Source organism: Triturus cristatus, chromosome 2_1 (genome assembly GCF_964204655.1).
Source record: "Triturus cristatus chromosome 2_1, aTriCri1.1, whole genome shotgun sequence".
Taxonomy (NCBI): Eukaryota; Metazoa; Chordata; class Amphibia; order Caudata; family Salamandridae; genus Triturus; species Triturus cristatus.
The window spans coordinates 1,114,444,751-1,114,466,779 of NC_140581.1; positions in this window are offsets into that span (position 1 = coordinate 1,114,444,751).

Genomic DNA, 22,029 nt, shown 5'->3' on the forward strand with positions numbered 1-22,029 from the left:
AGGCTAACAAAAGTAAATGAGGGCAAGGAGCGAAAATTAGAGCGTCCTAAGCTGCCTGGGTGCCCCTAAAGCACAAGGTAGACCCTCCTTTAGCCTTGGGCAACTGGTGCCGAAGACCCACCCCAGTTGTGAAGCTAACAACAGTAAATGGGGGCAGGAGCGGGAATGAGACTTTGCTAATTTTTATGCAAATGCTGAAGCAATTCCAAAATTCAAGATTTAGAATTTAGAATTTAGGAAGACATTTAAGAATATATGGATTTGCAGCTGTGAAAATGCATATTACAATATAACTTTGGAAGAATGTATTTACGAATTTTAATATCATCAATGTAAAAAATAATTTCTTCAAAAAGAACAGTGTTACACAAGACCAGTGCTTAATTGCAAAATAATGAATGCCGGTGATGCTACTAAAAGTCAGTGCACGGAATACCAAGGCTGCTCATTCCTGAATAGACCTCCACTGCAAGACACTGTCTGCAAATGTTATCTCCCTTGCAGGTTCCTGCTAACTCCCTTAGTAATGCTTTTTTCTGTCCTTCTCTTCCTCCTCCATTTCTGTTTGTGTCTTTTCCCATCTCTTGCTCTCGGGAAATGTCTGAAGAGGAAAAATAAGTGCTGGTTCCTAAAATGTAATGCAGGTGGCCCCCAACGGCAACCACCGGCGCAAATTAAGCACTGAACACAACTAAAATTAAAAAGCACATTTGAAAGGGACATCTTATGAAAGTGAAGAGACATGATTGCACACTTATAAATAGAGCCTGTGTACGTGTCGTTTTTGCATCTAAGGCACACACTCCACACATGTAGGGCCAGTTGTACTCCGAAGCCACGCAACATAGCACAGCAACCAAGGTTACTCTGCTACATTGAGCAACAAAGTGCCATATCTACTAAGATAAGGCACTGTTCTCCTCTTTCTCTGCTGAGGCGCACTGTTGGTAGTCATGCGCTAATGCAAACACCCTTGAGCCAAAATCTTTGTTCTCTAAAGCATACATTTTGTACTGGAGTGGACCCCTTCCAATATAAAAACTATACTTTAGGGCTTTTTCCCACTTGGCATGTGTACTGAACAATGCAGAGCACATGCAAAGTAGGAAAAATGTGGAGAAATAAAATACATTTCACCTTGTTGCTCCTGCCTCAAGGAAGCATAGAATGTTGGCATAAATCTTTATCTGCAATCCTTTGGGGTAAGGGATTTACATCAAAACCCATGAGTGGTATCAGGGTAACGTCCATGCTTCACACATGGAACACCTTCTGATGCACAGTGATACAAGGTAGTACATTGCGCAACTTTGTGTTACTATGGGATACTAACCAACTGGAATACTAACCAACCCAAATCCAGTTTTGCGTTGGTTAGTAAACCTCACCTTAACAATTTGTGGCAGGTTTGTGCCACAAAATTAACGCATGCCAAACGCAAAGCATTAGTAAATCTAGGCCATAGTTTTGAAGTTAGATTAGACCTTTGAATGTTCTGAGGGGTGTGTCAGAACAGAGTCGTCGTAAAAATGAAAGCAAATAAAGGGAATATTGAGCACCAACACAGTTATGACTCTCGGTATGAACAGACATTTTGCAATGTAATTCACACACATCAACTCATGTATTATGCACTCAACTGTATAAAAGTGCAGCAGAAAATCTCCAAAAGTGTGCTGAACTTCACACTTTCCATATGATGTGTCTTAAAAGAGTGTGAGAGCTGATTTTCATTGAGTTGTGTTTACACCGTTCTCAATCTTGCCTCAAAGTCACAGTATACCATGTGATGACTACCCCTGGCTTCTGTTCTAAATACAATATTACTAATCTCTGCATCACTAGGCATAGAGTGTTTCCAGAGATGTTTATCACTGTACTGCATCAAGGATGTATCTGATCAGCTCCTGAATTTGCTTAAGCAATGTATCTGTTAAATTGTCCAACTACAAGTTGTGAAAATTACTGAATCTCAATGTATTCCTATCCTGAGAGAATTCTCAAATGTATTTTGTAGTAAAATCTTAATTCTAGCTTGTTCCCTATTGAAGCAAATCCTGAGAACCATGTATTCCCACAGACTGTATGTAAGTCTTTGTCTAAAGCCCTATGAAAGGACATGGATTTCTGTACCTGACAGATCCTTTCCATGACCTCTAGAAGGCAAATCTATGGTGAATTTCACTTAGAACTGAACTGCGTTCTTTGTACTTATGATTTGTATGCTTTACTGCTACCTTACTGATTGCATGTTTATTGTAATTTGCCTATTAATTCTTTATTTAAAGTTGTGAAACCTTAATATTTGTCCTTCATTCTTATTAAGAGAATGTTTTAGCAGATTCAATTGAAAATTTAACTGGAAAAAGACAACTCCATTCGGAGAGCACCAAAGTTCAAATCGCGACTACACTGTTCCTCATCTTGAATGTGGGCATTAGGTTTTGGGAGTTAGAGCTTGGGGATTGAAGAAAAAGCGTTTGCATGCAAAAATGAAAAAGTCAACATTTTTCTGGCACCATGTATGTGCGCATGAGTTAGAAAACCAAGTGTCAGTCATGAATGTGCATGAATACTATTACTTATATTTGCGAACTATGACCACATTAATTACCACATTCATGTGTCAGAAATGTTTGTGACTTCAGAGGCCCTCATTATGATTGGCCTAGTAAAAGGTGTGGTATTTATCGTACCTGATAGAATCTGACTTCATGAAGTAAGAATGTATTTGGTGCCATAAATACCAGCCAATTAAGGTTTTTGTCGATAACAGGGAGAATGTGGTGTTTGATGCACCAAAATCCGTGTTTCATAAATACTGGGCATTTTTCCCCAATAAATATTGGTAGGTGTGATTAGCTGCTATTACTCAAGCCCCCATCATGCACAGTTTTCTGCTCAATAATTTCCTTGCAAATGTTGCAGTGATATCATTAATCATGTCATAGAAGATGTCATAAGTATTGTACTATGTGGGATAATTAACAGCGCATGGCAAGAGTGCGAGTTATAGTTATCTTAGGGTATGAGTTATAGTTACTTGAGATAATCAAACTATAACTGGTGGATTTCTATGGTTTTTAAAGTTTAAAACGTTACGCTGTTACAGAACATTTCACTTAACGATTATTAGTTTAACCTGTGGTTATTTCAGTGAATTTTTGTTTAAAAAAAATGTAAAGTAACATATTAATACCGTACGTAAATCCGACCCCCACACATGGATCTTGGCTGTGAGCAGGGGGGGATTAGCCAAGCTACGAAGGGCCGTGTGGCCCCACTCCCCAAACTTCATTAGGCCCTGGGGACTCCATCACCCAGGTCTGGTTTTTTTTTAAGGGAGGGGCCACGTGGCCCCCCCTCCCGATCCTCATCAGGTCCTGTGGACCCCATCCCCTAGGGCCATATCTGTTTCAAAAGGGAGGGGGCAACATGGCCCCTCCCTGAACTGCAGGGCCATTTTTATTTTTAGAGGAAGGGGGGCAAACAGCTATTCTCCTTGAGCCGTTTTAGACCCCAATGTACCCCATCCCGAGGGCCCAAAGTATATTTTAAGGGGAGAGGGTTGCATGGTCCCCCCTCCCTGAGCCTTTAAAAGGCCCAAGGGGACCAATTCTCTAGGGGCCACTACTTAAGTTTAAGGGAAGGGGTCCCCCTCCCTGAGCTGGTTAGGCCTCGGGAACCCACCCCCCTGGGTCCCCATTAATGTAAGGTGGATACCCTGGTGCCCACCCAAGCACCCACCCTGCTCAATGTTAGAGGCCGCAGGGGGAGCCCCAGGGCCCCGCGGCCCTAGCCAGCTCCCTGCATGCTGTGCCTAGAGGGATCAGCTACTTATGCTGCTCCATGCAGGAGCAATCTGTTGATCTGTTTCCCTGCCCACATCACTGCGGGCAAGGAAACATACCAAAAGTCTGCTCCCAGCTGGTGGGAGAATTTTCAAAGCTCCCACCGGAGGAGGCAGACTTTGTGTTTGCTCTCATTTGGTGGGAGTTTTGAAAATGTTCCCTCCAGGTTGAAGCAAAGACACGTTTCCCTGTCCGTGGCGGTGCAGGCAAGGAAACTTCTCTGGGTGAAGTCCCAGTAGTGGGCCATCCGGGACACAGTATGTAAGTCGGCCCTGGAGGGTGGGGACCCAGGAGCCATTAATGGCTCAGGGAGGGGGGCTGCACTGCCCCTCCCTTTTTTTAAAGTAGAGACCCTAGGGGATGGGGTGCCAGGGTCTTTTTAAATGCTTGGGGAGGGAGGCCATGCACCTGCCCTCCCCATAAAAATACATCGGACCCCCGGGGATGGGGTCCCCAGTGCTGCAAATGGCCTGGGGAGGGGTACCACATGCCCCCTTTACCCAAAAAATAAACATCGTCCCCTCAGTCCCTGGCCCACCTCAAGAGGGAGGTTAAAAAAAAGTGCACGCTCTGCAAATTTGCAGAATTAAAAAAACATAGTTTTTTTGTCTCACAAGGAAAGGATCTGCCGAAAGTGACATCTAAGTCTGTGCCAGCTCTGCTATAAGCAAATGATGCAGTTTTTCTTTTCGCAAACATCCAATGGCTTGAGGAGTCTTATTGATGCCTTTTTAAAAAAAAATGCATGATTATCACTTAAAGGGCAATATATCCAAAACTCGTTACAATGTATGTGGTAAACCCCAATGTAAATCTGGTACCAATATGGTAAAGGGGAAACTTATTGAGTTTTCCTACCTGGGGTAACTTTTGACTCTAGGAGTAGTTGGCTATCATGTTTATTGAAACGTTGCTCAAGCTTTAATACCTCCATGGGGGCAGTTTTGTGGGTGGCATCTAGAGTCAGCAGTAAACCGAGCTTACACTTATTGAAGGTTTATAAACGTAAGTGTTTACAGACTAAGTCTACAGCAGGAAGAGAACCACTTTTGTAGGCGACTGATTGGGGTTGGCCCAGGTAGTCCCAATTTTTTCTTAAGTGATAAATAGGGCCTGAGTTTTTTTTAAGATAAAATTAGGCTCACACCCTTTCCCTGGTTTACACTGTGGGGTCACACACACACTGAATTGAACAGGGAGGTAATCTCTGATTGTGTGGCATGCGATCTGCAGTATAAAGTTCTATGGTTAAGCTACATTAGGGGCTCTGCTAAATGGTTGAGAAGACCGGAGATTTTCATCCCCCCATCTGATGAATAAAAGAGAGGTTGGCTTGGTTAAGATATTGTTTCTGAGATTTGCATCTGCTGATTGAGAGGCACAGGAACATGAGGAACCCTCACTGAAGAGTTTATATTGTGTCATTTCAGGGTATTGAACGTTACCTCTCACAGGTCAACAATGTCTGAGAAAGATCACTTTTGACCAGGTTCCGGCTGGGGGTCTATGAGATGCAATTTCTGTTTCCCTGTGGGACATTATGATAAAAATATTTTCCTCTGTGCACTTGTGATAGCACCTCTCCCCAGACACTAATGCACTTTAACCTCTTTTGTAAGTATTTGAACCTTTTAGACGTAGATTTTTATTACCTATTTTATGTCCAGAGCTTTTGGCAATGTAGGCCTGCATTTTATTATTTTTGTATGTTGCTGGATCCTGTTGTGTGGTTTTCTGTGGGGGATTTTGAAAAAATGCATTACAATGATGCAATTGTTTGAACTATCAATTAATTGCTATGTGTATGTTTTAATAATTCATCAGATGTTTTATTGCGAGTTTCATGAGCTTTTATGACTATTTTTTAAATAATCTAATACAGATGTTTATGATGATGTTGATGAGCAAACAAGTCAAAAAGTAGCACTTTTTTGGAAAGTTTTGTGGAGACTCGCCAAACAGAGCCAAAGTTATTAGCAACGCAAAAAAATGCATTTCCTATGCAAATACAATCCTAACTAAACATATATTCACTTAAAAAGACAAAGGATACTGGGACGATATAGTTAGGCTCAGATTTCACTCGCAAAAAAACAGTGAAATTCAGCAGTTAAAGTTACCTGAGCTAACTGTAACTTACACTCCCGCAATGCACTGCTTATGACCTCACATATTACATCACTCATGACTAACCCTGGGCGTCGTGCTCCGCTTTGCCCACGGAGTGCATGTAGCGCTGCCTGCTTCGCCGTTTATGAAGTAGGCGAAGAAGGCAGCGCTACGCACACACCGTAGCGAAGCAGAGCTGCCCGCCACCCGCCTCCCGCCCGCCCTAATTTTAAAATAATTTAAAGAAGGTTAAAGGTAAATAAACTACCTTACCTTCAGCGCGGCATCCCGGGGCTCCCTCTTCATGCTGACGGTAACTTCTTCATGCAAATGTGCATGCGCGGGCGTCCGCGCATACGCATTTGCGTGAAGAAGTTACCGTCAGCAAGTAGAGGGAGCCCCGGGACGCTGCGCTGAAGGTAAGGAGGTTTATATTTACTATTAACCTTCTTTTAATTATTTTAAAATGAGGGCGGGCGGGAGGCGGGCAGCGCGTAGTGGGGCTACGCGGAGCACGCAAGTGTGCGTAGATTTTGCCACACTACGCGCTGCTCCACGTAGCCCCACTACACCCACTACGCCCAGACTTGCTCATGACACGGTCAGTGACATCACTCTTGACATCACTGATGACATCATCAAGTGAGTGTAAGTGTTTTTAAGAGTTTATGGGTGTTAAACATATATACTAACCTACTACAACAACAAACCGGGTGTGGTGCACTTACTTGTGGCAGCAAAAGGGGTTCTGGCCATCAATAACCCTGAGCAACCAAGGAGACTTCATCTCTCAGCAAGTAGTGTACCAGGCTGCCCCTGTGCAGTTTGGTTGAGAGAGGGGGTGGACCTCCGAAGACGTCTCAGCAATCCGGCTGTGGTGGACTTACTTGTGACAACATTAGGGGTTCTTGGCCCCCAATGACCCTCAGCAGCCAAGGGGACTTCATCCCCCAACCAGTAGTGTACCAGGAGTCCGCTGTGCAGAGTGGTTGAGAAAGGTGGCTGGACCTCCGACGGATCCTCAGCAATTCTCAGCAAGCTAGTTTCTGACCTTTATTTTGCCCCTTTCTGCTCCTTTCTGACCATTATTTTGCCTCTTTCTGCTTGTTTCTGACGTTTATCATGCCTCTTTCTGCTCGATTCTCACCTTTATTCACCCTCTTTTTGCTCGTTTCTCACCTTTTTTTGCCTCATTCTGCTTGTTTCTGACCTCTATTCTGCCTATTTCTGATCATATCTAACCTTTATCTTGCCTCTTTCTGCTAATTTTTTTCCCTTTATTCTGCCTCTGTGTGCTTGTTGCTGATCTCTATTTTGCCTCTTTCTGCTCATTTCTAATCTTTATTTTGTCTCGTTCTGCTCATTGCTGATCTTTATTCTCCCTCTTGCTGCGCATATCTGACCTTTATTTTCCTCTTTCTGCTCTTGCTGATCTCCATTTTGTCTCTCTCTGCTCATTGCTGGCCTATATCTTGCCTCATTCTGCTCGTTGCTGACCTCTATATTCCCTCTTTCTGCTCATTTCTGACCTTTATTTTGTCTCTTTCTGCTCGTTGCTGATCTTTATTCTCCCTCTTGGTGCTCATTTCTCAACTTTATTTTCCTCTTGCTGATCTCTATTCTACCTCTTGGTGCTCCTTTCTGACCTCTATTCACCTTTTTATGCTTGTCTCTGGCCTTCATTCTGCCTCTTTTGGCTCATTTTGACCTTTACTTTGCCTCTTTCTGCTCGTTGCTGACCTTTATTCTTCCACTTTCTGCTTGTTTCTCACCTTAATCTTGCCTCTTTCTGCTCATTGCTAACCTTTATTCTGACTCTTTCTGCTTCTTTCTGACCTTTATTTTCTCCCACAAGTCTCCCACATTCCCAGCCAGCTCCTGACTCGCGGCATTGCTCCCGCAAGCAGGGAGCTGCTTGAGAAAGCCGCTTTCAGCTTGCAGGAGCAATGTTTTTATCTGTTTCTCTGCAAGCATTTTTGCGTGCAGGGAAACAAATGAAAACTCTGATTTCTGCATGCCGGAGCTGGTTGACAGTAGGGTAGAGTGGAATGTGGTAGAGTGAAGTGGTGTCAAGTGAAGTGGGGTAGAGTAAAGTGGTATAGAGTAAAGTGGTGTAAAGTAAAGTGGCATACAGTAGAGTGTCGTAGAGTACAGTGGTGCAAAGTAGAGCGGAGTGGTGCAGGGTGTAGCAAGGCAGAGTGGACTACAATGGCATAGGGTCACCCACCCTGGACAACGGACCTCAGAGACTGGGTAAGGAGAGTCCTAAATAACTTTTGCCCACATCGCTCAATGACCGTAGAACAGGAGCCCTGAGTCAGGCTACAAGCAGCTCCTTATGCACCTATGGCTGATCGCTAGGAGGGTAGAGCGATGCCAGTTCAATCAGGTGCCTCGGAGAGGAGGGATTGTGGCACGCAAGGCACATTACCAAAGGGGGACTGCCTGGCGTGGCTTTGTATTGGACTGCACTTGGTCTGCACCTGCCCCTCACGACTTTTGGGGTTCATTAACACAGCACTGGCATATGGGGACCCTTCTGCAACCAGTTATTACAAGATATAGTGAAAGATGTGGTTGTAGGTCCATTGACTTCACATGTGACTGCTGATACGGTTTGGTGGGTAGCTAAACTGATGCATGAGGGCCGCTCATATATCATTAATACCCCTGAGGTGGTGTGAGACTGGCTGGAGCTGCAGGGAGCCCTTTGCCTTCAAGAAATACAAATGCTTCTGCCCAAGGCATGCAGCAATCCTGCAAGACCAACAGACACAGACAATATTCTAAACAATCCTACCATTCATCTCAGAAGATAGTGGTACGGCAAGATGGATCCCTCGACCTGGAGACGGCCACCTCAGATCTGGATGAGGGGCGTCTGCCACACATGGGCCCGGAATGAATGCAAACTGAGCGTGAGGAAGCCAGGGCATTGGTGGAGGTTGTGACTACGACCAGCTCAGAAACTAGCACCGGAGAGGTGGTGGAAGACATGCTGCAAACAGATGCTACTTGGCTCATTGCACTCCCATCAATATGTCTCTGAATAGACAACAACGACGATGTGGCGGGCGGGGGGCAAGGGCGGAATGCATGTGAATGCTTGGCTGTGGTTGTATACGGCATGCCTGGACCAAGTGTTGACGGAGCGTGCACAGGGTAGGGCGGGAGAGGCAATTATGACATTTGTGAGTGGGCTGCCCCCCCTTTTGTTCTTTTTTCTTCTCTTCTGTGTTCACATTTCAGCTCACCTTTGACTTTTTTCCCTTCTTCTTCCCTTCATTGGTGTGAATGTAACTGAGTGAGAGCGTGATTGCTTGCGTGGCGGAGGGGTAGGGCGTGGGTAAAATGTAAAATGTAAATGTTGTAGACTTGTAAAGTGCACAGCTGCCCCAGCAACGGGGCGTCCCGGCACTGTAGACCGCTGGGGAACCCGTCCTGGCTATCCCTGTGAGATGGTCCCTTTCTGGGTATCTCCAAGGTGAAACCAGGCATCCCCGGCGTCTGTGGGGGGCCATTGTAGAGATGAGGCAAGCTTAATGCCCAGAGTTGCCGAGTGTGTTCCTGGTTAGCGTAGGTACCAAGGCGAGAATTATCGAGTCCGTTTTGACCCTGGTCCACAACCCTGCCGCGTCGGGAATTGAACCCTGGTCCCTGGCCTATTCTCTGCTTACGGGTTTGCCGCCTCTAACCAGTGAGCCACACCTCTCCACTGAGGTGGCATATACAGCCGCGCCAGGTGCCTTATTCCGTCCGGCACCATATTGAGTTTGTCTGCGTGGTGTAAAGCTGAGAAATTTACAGCATAGGCGTGATTGGATTTGAGTGTGATATGAATGATCCATCGCTGAATGTGTTATAAGTCGTAGTCTGTTATTTACGTAGTATCTCTAGGGTCAGTCACATGATTGGGGAGGCACAAATTGTTCACATAGTGTTTACCCGGGGGGGGGGGGTGAGGGGTTGTTATTGTTATAGGAACACTTGTTGGCAGCAATGGTACCACATGCAAAACCAAATGGCTTTAAGTTATCAAAGGACAGGTGGCACAGTTTAAGAATTGTGACATGGAATGTACGGGGCCTCAACTCTTTCACTAAGCGATATAGAGTACACAACTGCCTCTGCCGCCATGGCATTCACATAACTATATTACAGTAGACACATCTGTATGAGTCAGAGGTAACTAAGCCCCACAAAAAATGGAGGGGTCAAATGTTTGCTGCGACATACTCCACATATTCCAGAGGGGTTATTACATAGGTGGCCCCAGAGGTGCTATTCAGGCTCCTTAGCAGTGAATCAGACATTGAGGTAAGGTATGTCAGGATATATGCAGAACTAGACGGTAGAGAGAAATGCCTACTGAATATCTCTGGTCCCAATGTAGACGATCACAACTTTTTCGTGCAGTCGGAAGCCATCCTTCTACCATTTGTGGGCACACCAGTGGTGTGGGTCGGGGGATTTTAATTGTGTCCTGGATAACAAATTGGATAGACAACCCCCCCAGGATCACTTTTAAACCGAACATGACTGATGCTCTCCTGGGTGTCATGGACCAATTGGTTTCTACGGACGCATGGTGCACGATGCACACAGGCAGTGGGGATTACACCTGTTACACTCTGCACGTACAGTTTTTAGCAGACTGGACCACTTCCTGCTTTTGGGCACAGCTGCGGTGTTGGCGCTCCATGCACAGGTGCGAGGACGCTACATCTCAAACCATGCTCTGGTGCTCTTGGAGTGGGGGCCCTGGTGCTGCCGTCCTAGAGTTCCGTTATGGAGACTACAACCATACACATTAAATCATTGATGCCTTTAAAGGGCAACTTAGAGGAGCGCTGAGCCCCTACCGTAATATTAATTGGGTATCCACTGGTAGAAGGGAGACTGAATGAGAAACCCGTACTATCTTGACACGTGGGGAATGCTGCAAGAGAGTGGTACCCTAAGTCAACAACTAGAAAAAAAACTGACAAAGGCAGAAAGTTCCCCTAGCGAGGCTGCAAATAACAGAACCAAAAAGACCCTCGGCAACGGAGCCATTACTACACGCCCAGCGTACAGTAGGAGAGATATGGGACAGACTAGATTGCTTGGTTCGCCACGAATATCGTCAGTTGCTCCATCAGGAGGGAGAAAAGTCAAGTCGTCTACTGGCTGGTTACTTAAGCGCGAGCGACCTCTTAATTATACCTATGCTCCAAAAACCAGATGCCAGTTACACCTCCACACAAAAAGGTGTTAACTCCCTCCTACATGCCCACCTGTCTTCTGTACATAGGGAGGGTGCGGGTACGCCCCCCAACACCCAGGCGCACTTTTTGAATTATCTTGTTCTTCCTAGTTTCACCGATGACCAACGTAAGGGTCTCAACATGGAGATCACATTGGAGGACTTACAAGAGGCTTTGGCCGCAATGGTCCACTCCAAATCCCCAGGCCCGAATTGTCTCCCCATAGAATATTTTCAAACATACGGAGACATTTTGGTCCCCCAACTCATAGAAACCCTCCAAGTGGCGAAAAGAGAAGGGCTCTTCCCACCATCAATGAGGAAGGCCCAGATAGTTATGCTCTGTAAGCCAGGGGGGACCCTCTCATGCTGGAATCATATCGGCCACTATCAATGCTGGGAGTAGAAGCGAAAATATTAGCTAAGGCTTTCGTAATATGATTGGGTAGGGTAGTCACACGTTTAGTCCACACAGATCAGTGGGGCTTTATTCCGGGCCGTGTCACTCATATAAATCTGCGTAGACTCTCACACATTTTACACACCACAACTACTATGGACTTCAAGGCCGCAGTACTTGCCTTAGATATTGAAAAGGTCTTTGACACCCTACGATGGGACTACCTCTGGGAAGTGCTAATGAAAATGGGTCTAGGCCAGGAATATGTCACCTGAATATGCCTCCTATACCATTTACCAAATGCCCGAGTAAGCAATGGTGGGGTGATATCTGAAAAACTCACAATTGAACAGGTCACAAGGCAGGGATGACCGCTATCCCCGCTATTGTTCTCCCTAGCAATAGAACAGTTGGCGATCAGATTGCATGGGTATACCAGTGGACAGCCGGGTACATATGGTGTCCCTGTACGTGGGCGACGGATTGCTGTATTTAACTCGTCCGGAGGAGGCACTGCCCATTCTTCTGGACATATTATTGTGTTTTGGCACAGTGTCTGGTCTGAAAATGAATAAAGAAAAGTCCACCCTATTTCCACTTGCCACACTAGCAAACATGAACGCAGCGGAACTCCCCTCTATGGAGTTTAAACAGAAATGCACTTATTTCCTATCTGGGGATCCAGGTGGCACATACTGCAAAGGCGCAGCATGCATTGAATATAGGGGCAGTGATCACTGGGTTACAGTCCTCCATCAGCTTCTGGAACCGCCTCCCTCTCTCTGTCTTTGGCCGGGTGACCCTGGCCCAGGTGGTGTTCCTACCGAGATGCCTGTATACACTGCAGAACTCATTCTGCATTATCCCTAGATCTACTTTTAAGACCCTCACTAGCCTCTTGATATCACTGGTCTGGACTGGAAAACGCAGCAGGGTTAATTTTGAGATTCAGAAACTCGACACCGAACAGGGGGGACTGGGCCTTCCGGACCTGCAACTTTAGTACATGGCTGCCCTCCTCCAATATCCAGCATTCTGGTGTGCGGATGGCCCAAATGTGGAGAAAGAGCGCCTGGCAGATTGGGGGCGGGAGAATAGCCTACTGAGATGCCTCATGATGGGATCACGGACGCCTTGGAATACCCATTTGTGGTATGTCAGGTTGCTGGAGTATGGGAGCAGGCATTCACATTGGTACTACGTAGGGCACCTTACGCATGTGCGCTACCGTTGCAATGGTTGCGTAATTTCTGCCATATCCAAAAAGTTACGGATTGAACAAGATGCTTCAAGGGGGGATGCCTCACCGCTGGCGGCCTAAACCGTAAAGGGTCATTTTCTTACATTTGCCAAAGTGCAGGAGTGCTTCAGAATCCCAGGTGGGCAATTTTTGCAATATGCAAAGCTCTCCCACACTTCGTGGGAGATATGAATTTCGTTCCCCGAGGAACCAACGGAGTCCCACACATTGATGCCGATTCTAGATCTAGGTACTCACAGGGGATTGATCCCCCTTCTATACGAGCACTCAAAGCCGACCATAGTGTCGACGTCTCCCACATCCGTAACAGATGGTCAACAGATTTGCCATCACCCCTCACAGATAGTGAATGAAAGATAGCATTTGCAGAGGTAGGAGACGTGGCCAGCAATACCCGCTTCAAACTTATGCAATTTCACTATTTGCACTACACATATATGACCCCGTTCAACGCATCAACACTGCACGTTCTGCAGAGTGTCCCCCTTGTGGCACTGGGCCTGCCACTTTCACACATATGACATGGGATCGCCCCCGACTTCAGCAGTATTGGTTGAGGGTGTTGGAGATACTCAGGGAGGCGACTGGCCTTCGGGTTGAGAGAACCATTAAACACTGCCTCCAAGGGGTATTGCCGACCCCAAAGACAAATAATAAAATGCAGCATAGGTTTGTGAACTTAGAGCTGATACTTGCTAGGTGTCACAGAGCGATACACTTGACGCAGACTGCGCCACCCGCATTACACAAGTGGATGGCAGATATGTGGGAATGAGAGTGGCGGAGGAGAGATGGGTGTGGATAGTGCATACAGATGAGAACGCCGAGTGAGATTTGGGGACGTGTTGAGTACGTTACAGCTCAAGGGACAGACAGCAGAAGGAGCTGATACCTCTTCACAGACGGACACCCCGGTCTCGCAGCCGAGAGGTAGCAGGGCCGGCTTTAGGGCGGTGCGACCGGTGCCACCGCACCGGGTGCTGGCTTCCTGGGGGCGCCGTGTTTGAAAGTTTATTAAGCTTTTGAAGCACCTGCTGCAGCATTTCTTCCCACCGGCAATTACCAGGCCTCACATAAATGTCACAATAACTCCTGTGATTAATTATCGTCATGGAGAGAGATCAGCATTTTGCATAGATGAGGGTTTGACTTATGTGAAGTTAGTGCAGAGGGTTAATATGCCTGCTGCAAAGAACGTGTACAAAGTAGATTACAGAGTGCGTATGATGTAAACATCAGCAGGTTACTGCTTTCAAAAGAGACATCCTTTCGTTACTTGCAATTTATAACTTAAAGTCCTAATATAGAATAGTGAGTTATCAACTTTCATCCTAGAACTGCATACACACTGCAAAGTATACAAAGTTAGAACATTGATAAATGTTGCAAAAAGGGTTAATTGGGCTAGAAATCGATTCTTATTATTAAAGGAAACTCCCAACTATGCTGTTTTTTTTTCGACTCCACCAGCACTAAAGCCGGCCCTGAGAGGTAGCGAAGGCACCACTGATGGTCCAGACACTGAGGTTCTGGACTTTTAAGAGTCCAGAGGTGTCAGGGAAACAACACCCAAAGACCCCTGAGTTCCTCCTGTCTCGGTGCACAAATAAACAGAGACACGGGCTTCTCGATGGTGGCGTCAAAGACCAAGGTTTATTTACTGCAGGGACACAGAAGTCATAGGAACCACACAGAGGCAGAATCTACGAGACTGTTCAAATTGCATTAAGTGGGTTGTTCTTTAAATACACGCAAAATGTCTTTAGGCAACATTACACGAATATTTTCTCATGCCCAACCCGGTATCCTAAACAAACAGTAAATAGACATCAAATAATACTTAGTCGTAGGATTTCGGTATTCGATCAGATTCCCTTGACAGTTTTCCATTCTTTGTTCGATCCTCCCCATCATAAAAATCGTAACCTCCCCATTGTAAAAGCCCAGAAGGAGAGGAGCAGAGCCAGGTGCAAAGGATTGAAAAGTAGGATAAGAGGTGTTTATGGATCATAAACGGGCATGGCTACCGTCTTCGGCCTTTCAGTCAGGACAACGGACACGAGAACCAGTATAGCAGGACTGGCCTCAGGCAGGGGAGGCAGCTTGATTCTGCCTAGTCATGTAGCGTCAGCCTTTCTCGGGGCTTGAGCTTACGTGTCCTTAACAAGGTGACTCTGCCGGGGTCATCGCCCGTTCATTGACTATGTGAGGGCAAGAAACAAAATTGATGCCGTAACTAAAATGGATGCCATGGCTTTACAACAGAATGCCCTATTTCTCAGTGAATTCATGATAGTTGCGTAGCGAAAACACTGTCATGCATGTAATGGATCATTTGCGGTTCATTGGTACCGAAATAGTGTCAGTACTACGATACCGAATTCACGGGTTCAGATCGCTACAGAACCTCAGACCGTCCTTTTGCCCTTACATAGGCAATAACTCACTCTATGTCAGAATCCATTTCTATGTTCATCAGGTCACTGATATGCTGTTGAAGCATTACTCTATCCCGTGACCTATCTCTAAAAACAGGTGGTCTTCTTACGCATGTTGAAATGCAGAGGTTACATAAGGCAGGACCACACTGAACAATGAGACAGCACGAAAATAAAAATACCAACGCAACACCAGTGACTATCAGAACCTCCCATCCCCACGCAGACAACAGGCTCCAGAACCATCCCATTAATGACCAGTCACCTTCCTCTACATGAATAGAGTCAGAAACCTTATGTAATTTAGAGATGGCCTTGTACACTGTTGGCGCATTATCTGGGATAAAAACACAGCAACTCGATTGGATCATCTTACATACTCCACCTCGATCTGCAAGTAACACATCAAGAACCATACGGTTCTGTAACGTCATGAGGCGATCCGCTTGAAGCTCAGCTGTCAGGTTACTAAGGGCACCCGCAGTTTCGATGATAGTGGATTCAACTACCCGTGTTAGTTGACGTAAGTTTCTACTGTTGGCCATAGGCCCCCAGAACGGAAGGAAACCTTTGAAGAAGTCTCCTGCTTCTTGGCCAGCAGTATCTTCTTTACTGAAAACACCTCTCACAACTCTAGTTTTGTGATAGTCCGGTGCAGCAGTGTATGTCGGAGGTAGCAGTTGAGCGATATAACATGAGCCTGAGAAGTCAGCAGGCAGCCATGTGTATGCTCTGTCTTGGCAAACAAAATAGGTACCCTTAGCAGCTAAGAATGCAGGGGAAGACTGTGACGGGAAAACATATGTTTTGATACAGTCACTCTTCCCTAGTCGAGCTTTCGGATTCCTCACATTTCCTTGCAAACAGACCTGACCTTGGTGGGGTACGACCCAGATCGGAGTCGAGCTTTTACGTTTGTTCTCACCCAGAGTAATGCCATATTCCGTAACATTCCAACCCATGTAAACTCGCAACTCATCCTTGGGAATGAACGGAGTATTATTGACATCTCTAACCATGTCAGTGATTCCTTTTACCAAGGCTCTATTAGCAGAGTTATACCGAGTGGAACGCGGAGGTCGTGGAGGATAGGTCTCTAGGGCATAAGCGAACATGGTCTGAAACGCCCAGAATGATCCATTATAACTAAAGGGCAGGACCAGATAAGGGATGCCCTTGTCCATGGTATGTGGTATCAAGCCACACACCCAGCAGTTTGTTGTGTTAACCACTAGTTGATGTTGGTGCAAGAGCTGAATGAAAGTGTTATTTATAAACTCAGAGCGTCGAGCTTGCTCGTGGGCAGGAAAAGGATGGAAAGAATGGAGAGAAACAACAGTCGGAGAAACAGGAACATGGGGAGATACTGTAGATGTAACAGGTGTAAAGATCAACTGAATACCAAAAATGATTCCGCCTACCAAAGTTATCAAAACAATTAGAAGTGTCAGAGTACATTGCATTAGAAAACATTTACTATGTAATATGTCATATAGTTTTGTCTTGTGCACATTTATGACATTAACCCGTCGCAGTTCAGGAAGCTCCATCTTCTACAACCGTTCGCAACGGATGGTTTGTACCTGTTAAAAACTTGCCTCTGTTTACCCTGGGAGTTCCCAAGATAGACAGAAGAAACCGACCTTGTGTCTGATTCCCTGCAAATTAAAACAAGGCACATGTTACGACCCTACGGTAACCCAGATGGTAAGGTGAGAGAAACAATAAAAACAAAAAGATAAAAATTTTGAGCAAACTTCCTGACTGAATGGAATGCAATAAGATAAAAACTGTTATAAAACAGAAAAGGTAAATGTGCAATGTCATTAGTTCATAACATGAGAACGTAGATTATATCTGTACTTTCCAGGTCTTGTCTGGTCTTGAAATAGCTGGTCTACAGGTGCGGAAATGTTCGACTCCACAGGTGGCAAATGTTCACTTTGTACAATACTCGGTCCAAGATTCAAAGGAGCGGTTCCTGCTGAGGTGTCAAAGTTCTGTGTTTCAGTTAGTGGGTGGTCCGTTATGTACTCTGCATCACTGAAAGGGATGTGCCTAGGAACAGGTTCTGTCTCCGATACACCAAATCCCTGTCTAACCCAATTGTCATAGGGGAGTGGGAGAGGGACACGCTTCGTATGGCTAGCGTGCACCCAATTTTTCCTTCCAGCTAGGCGTACAGCAGTTCTTGTTGTGAGGAGTACCTGGGACGGACCCACGAATCTTGGCTGGAGGTTCCGAGTTCGTTCGAAATTCCGAACTACAACTTGGTCGCCTGGTTTCAACGTGTGGCCTGGACTCTCTGGCAGTTTAGGCAAGGATTCGAATACCTGTTGATGAATAAGGCTTAATTTAGCAGTCAGATCATAAAGATAATCAATCAACATTGGGTATTCAATCTGTTTGAATTCCTTTGGCCTAGGGACTCCCCAAACATTAGCAGGACGACCGAACACAATCTCATATGGGCTAAGCCCTACTCGAGAGTGTACAGTCGCTCTGGTGGACAGTAGAGCTAAAGGCAGTGCGTCTGGCCAAGAGAGACCAGTGGAAGCTTGAATTTTAGCAAGTTTCAGCTTCAGGGTGCCATTGTACCCTTCAACCAAACCCGCTGACTGTGGGTGATTCGCACTGTGGAATTTCTGGGTAATACCCAGACCCGCACACACACTCTTCATAACTTTCCCTACAAACTCACTTCCATTGTCCGACCAAACAATCCGTGGCATACCATACCTGGGGAAATACTCTTTGAGGAGGATTTTGGCAGTGGACATAGCAGTGTTATCCTTTAACGGATATGCCTCAATCCATCTTGAAAAGGCACAGACTACCACTAGGACGTATTTAAGATTGTTACAGCTATCCATGTGGATATAATCCAACTGAATCACTTCAAAGGGACAAGAAGGGGGAGCAAAATGACCAGTTGGGGTTGGGGTTCCCTTGCCAGGATTATGCATCAGGCATATCATGCAATTTTTCACCACTCTTTCCACACACTTAGTAATTCCATCGTTCTTCCATACTGGAGCTAACATTTTACAGATCCCTTTCGAACTGATGTGAGCCGCTCCATGCGCAATCGTGACTACCGCAAGTACATACGCATCAGGTAACATCCAACGTTGCAGCTCAGACAAATCAACCCAACATCCACTTGAATCCATTTTACCCGTTTTCTCCTTCCATTCATTCTTCTCATTTTCAGTTGCTTCATTCTGGATTGCCTTCACACTTTCAATCGTATTCTCACACATCCCTGATTCAGCAATCCATCTTGCAGACGTTGCAACATACATTCGGCTCGTCATGTTCTTGGCCGTCTCTTTGGCGACCTCATCAGCAAACGCATTCCCACGGCCAACATCATCCGTAATCTTCCGATGTGCACTGCACTTCACAATCGCAAGTTCATTCGGTAGGGTCAGGGATTCCAATAGATCACTGACTAACTGTCCATGTTGGATCTTAGTCCCATGGGACGTGAGAAAACCTCTTTCTCTCCAGAGATGTCCAAAGCTATGTGATACGCCGAAGGCGTATTGGCTGTCAGTAAACACATTCACTCTCTTTCCCTCAGCTAAAACACACGCTCTTGTTAGTGCAATTAATTCTGCAGCTTGGGCAGAATTCTGACTTACTCTTGCAGTCTCAACAATCGTACTCAAAGTCGTAACTGCATACGCGGCCGTCACATCACCATTCTGTAACTTAAAGCACGACCCATCGATATATAAGGTGCCGTCTGGATCTAGTAACGGAGTATCTTTCAAATCAATCCTACCTTTCGTCTCTTCCTCAGTTCTAAAACAACAGTCATGGGGCTCTGAATCACTCGACTCCTGAGTAGTCGGCAACAGCGTTGCTGGATTCAATATGTTGCATCGCTTGATCTGAATGTGACTTGCCAAAAGCGTCAGCTCATAGCCTGATAGTCTAGCACTGGTGAGGTGCTGAGTTTTCGTTCGATTCATGAGTGTATCCACAGCATGTGGAACCATGACTACTAACATGTTGTTCATGACTAGTCCAGCAGACTGTCGAATAGACACTGCAGCTGCTGCTGTAGCTCTCAAACAACTTGGCAATGCTCTGGCTACCGGATCTAATGTGGATGAGAAATATGCACAAGGCCGCTGTTTGTCACCAAATTGTTGCGTTAATACACTCAACGCACAACCTTCTCTTTCATGGACATATAAAGTAAACGGCTTACTGTAGTCAAGAGTACCCAACACAGGAGCTGAACACAGTGCATCACGTAAGTCGGAGAAACTTTGTTGACATTCATCAGACCATGGCAAAGGGCTCGGAACACCTTTTCCAGTCAGGGCTACCAATGGTTTTGCCATGAGAGAAAAATTTGGGATCCATTGCCTGCAGTATGACGTAATACCCAAAAACGCACGCACTTCTCTCTGTGTGCTTGGTACAGTCATCTGCGAGATTGCTTTGATTCTCTCTGGGGTCAACCTTCTTCCCTCCTTTGACAAAAGATTACCTAAGTAGGTCACTTCTTGGCAACAATATTGCAGTTTAGAAGGTGACACCTTGTGATGTAAGTCTGACAAATGACGTAATAGAGAAATTGTAGTTGCTTTGCAAGTTTCCTTGTCATCAGCGGCTAGTAAAAGATCGTCCACGTATTGGATCAGAGCAACACCAGGAGGAAGTACAAGAGCATCTAATTGACTCTTCAATGCTTGGCTGTAAATTGAAGGGCTCTCACAGTAACCTTGTGGAGCGCGCTTGAATCTGAAACTGCGACCTCCTAAGGAGAAACCAAAAATGTCTCTACTTTCCTCGGCTATGGGAATGCTGAAAAATGCATTTTTCAAGTCGATACCTGTAAACCATGAGGCTGAGGCAGGAATCAACGTCAATAATGCAGTGATATCTGGGACCACAGGAAACTGCGGAATCACGATTTTGTTTACTTCTCTAAGGTCAATCACAAATCTGTAGATTGGAGGCTTGGAAGGGTCAGTACGTTTCAAAATCGGCAGAACAGGACTATTGCAGACATTTCCTCTAGTTTCCTCAATCACATCTTTCTGTATTAAGTCTTTCACAATCAGTAAGAGTGCTCGTTCACCTTCATTCGAAATCCGATACTGTGGGATTCGTGGGAATTTAACATTCGCTTTCAGACTTACCACATAAGGGGGAATTTCCAAGAGGCCTACATCGTTAGGACCAGTTGCCCAAAGAGTATCAGGGAGAGAACGCAGCTCCGGTGGGAGCTTATCCATCGACATGTACATTGGAGAGATGACTCTTTTGCCTAATGTGAGCTGTACTCCCGAAGGAGAACAGTACAGTTTCGCATGCAGGCGTTTCAACAGATCTAAACCAAGTAGATTCTCATTACAACCGGTTGTTAGGATAAGGGGTGCTTCTAGTTCGCATGGCCCCACAGATATTGGCAAAGGATTAGAAACAGGATTGTGAACAGGGGCGCTTGAGAAACCTACTGAAGTGTTCGTTAAGCCAGACAAAGGTGCGCCAGGGAGTTTCGCATGCATAATTGAACTTTTTGCCGCACCAGTATCCAACAGAAATGGTTCTACCACGCCTGAGGTAACTACTGCGACATAAGGTCCACTCTGATCAACTGGAACTGATACTACTCCCTCTCTTTGCCTGTGGCTGTCCTAGTGCTCGCTTCTCTGAATCTCCTCATAATGATCATAATAATCTTCAACATGATACTGTGGAGATCTACCTAGTTGCGCAGGTTGTACATTTCGCTGATCGAAATAATTCGATTGGCGATCGGCCTGTGGTGTCATAGTACCACGTCCTCTACCTCTAGGAGTTTGCATAAATCCAACAGTACCTCTCTGAGCTGGGACACCACTAGTCTGTGCGTGCAGTACCGGACACTCATTCTTATAATGACCCTCCTTTTTACAATAGGCACACTGATTCCATGCTAACTGTTGTCGAGAAAAACCATAATTAAATCTTTGGGACGTCCCTTGCTGGAATTGTGGCTGTTGCTGAAACTGGGGTCGCTGCTGTGAATCTGACTGATTCGAACGAGGCGAATACGCCTGTTGCAAAAGAACTTTAGTCTTTAAATCTTTTGTTTTCTTTTCTGACTTTTCCTTCTCTTCTTTCTCTCTATTCTCGTAATACTGAGCAGTTGCAAGTATCTGTGCTGTTGTCGACACTGCCCATGCACTTTCAGAATCCTTTAACTTGTTACTAAGTTCAGGTAGTAAATTAAACACGAACTTGTCGACGAACAATCTCTGGCCTCCTTCAGTACTCATATCTTGCCCACTGTGGTCTACGAAAGTCTCTTCAAATCTAGTGAAAAAGTCAGAAACGCTTTCGTCCTTCTTTTGTTTGCATGCCGATAGTTTATCCCAATTAACTCGTAACGCTGGCATCAGCGTTTTCATCAGATTAATTATTCTGCCAGGCAAGGCAGCAATTAGAGGTTCAGGTTTAGCACCGCCAACTTGTTGCGCATCTGCTGCTACAATAGCTGGCCAATCACCTCCTAAGGCGACTGGGTGGTTCTCTTGTCGAATCTTGGCCCATATAGGCTGTGGCACTACATTACCAAATAACATTTCAATGTCTGCCAAATTCATGATGCACGCTTGAACTGTCTGCGTTAACTCTTTGTAATAACCAGCAGGATTTTTACGTGGGTCTGGTTACGCTTGTTTTACTGCTAATACTTCAGCCCGTTTCCAAGGAATGTG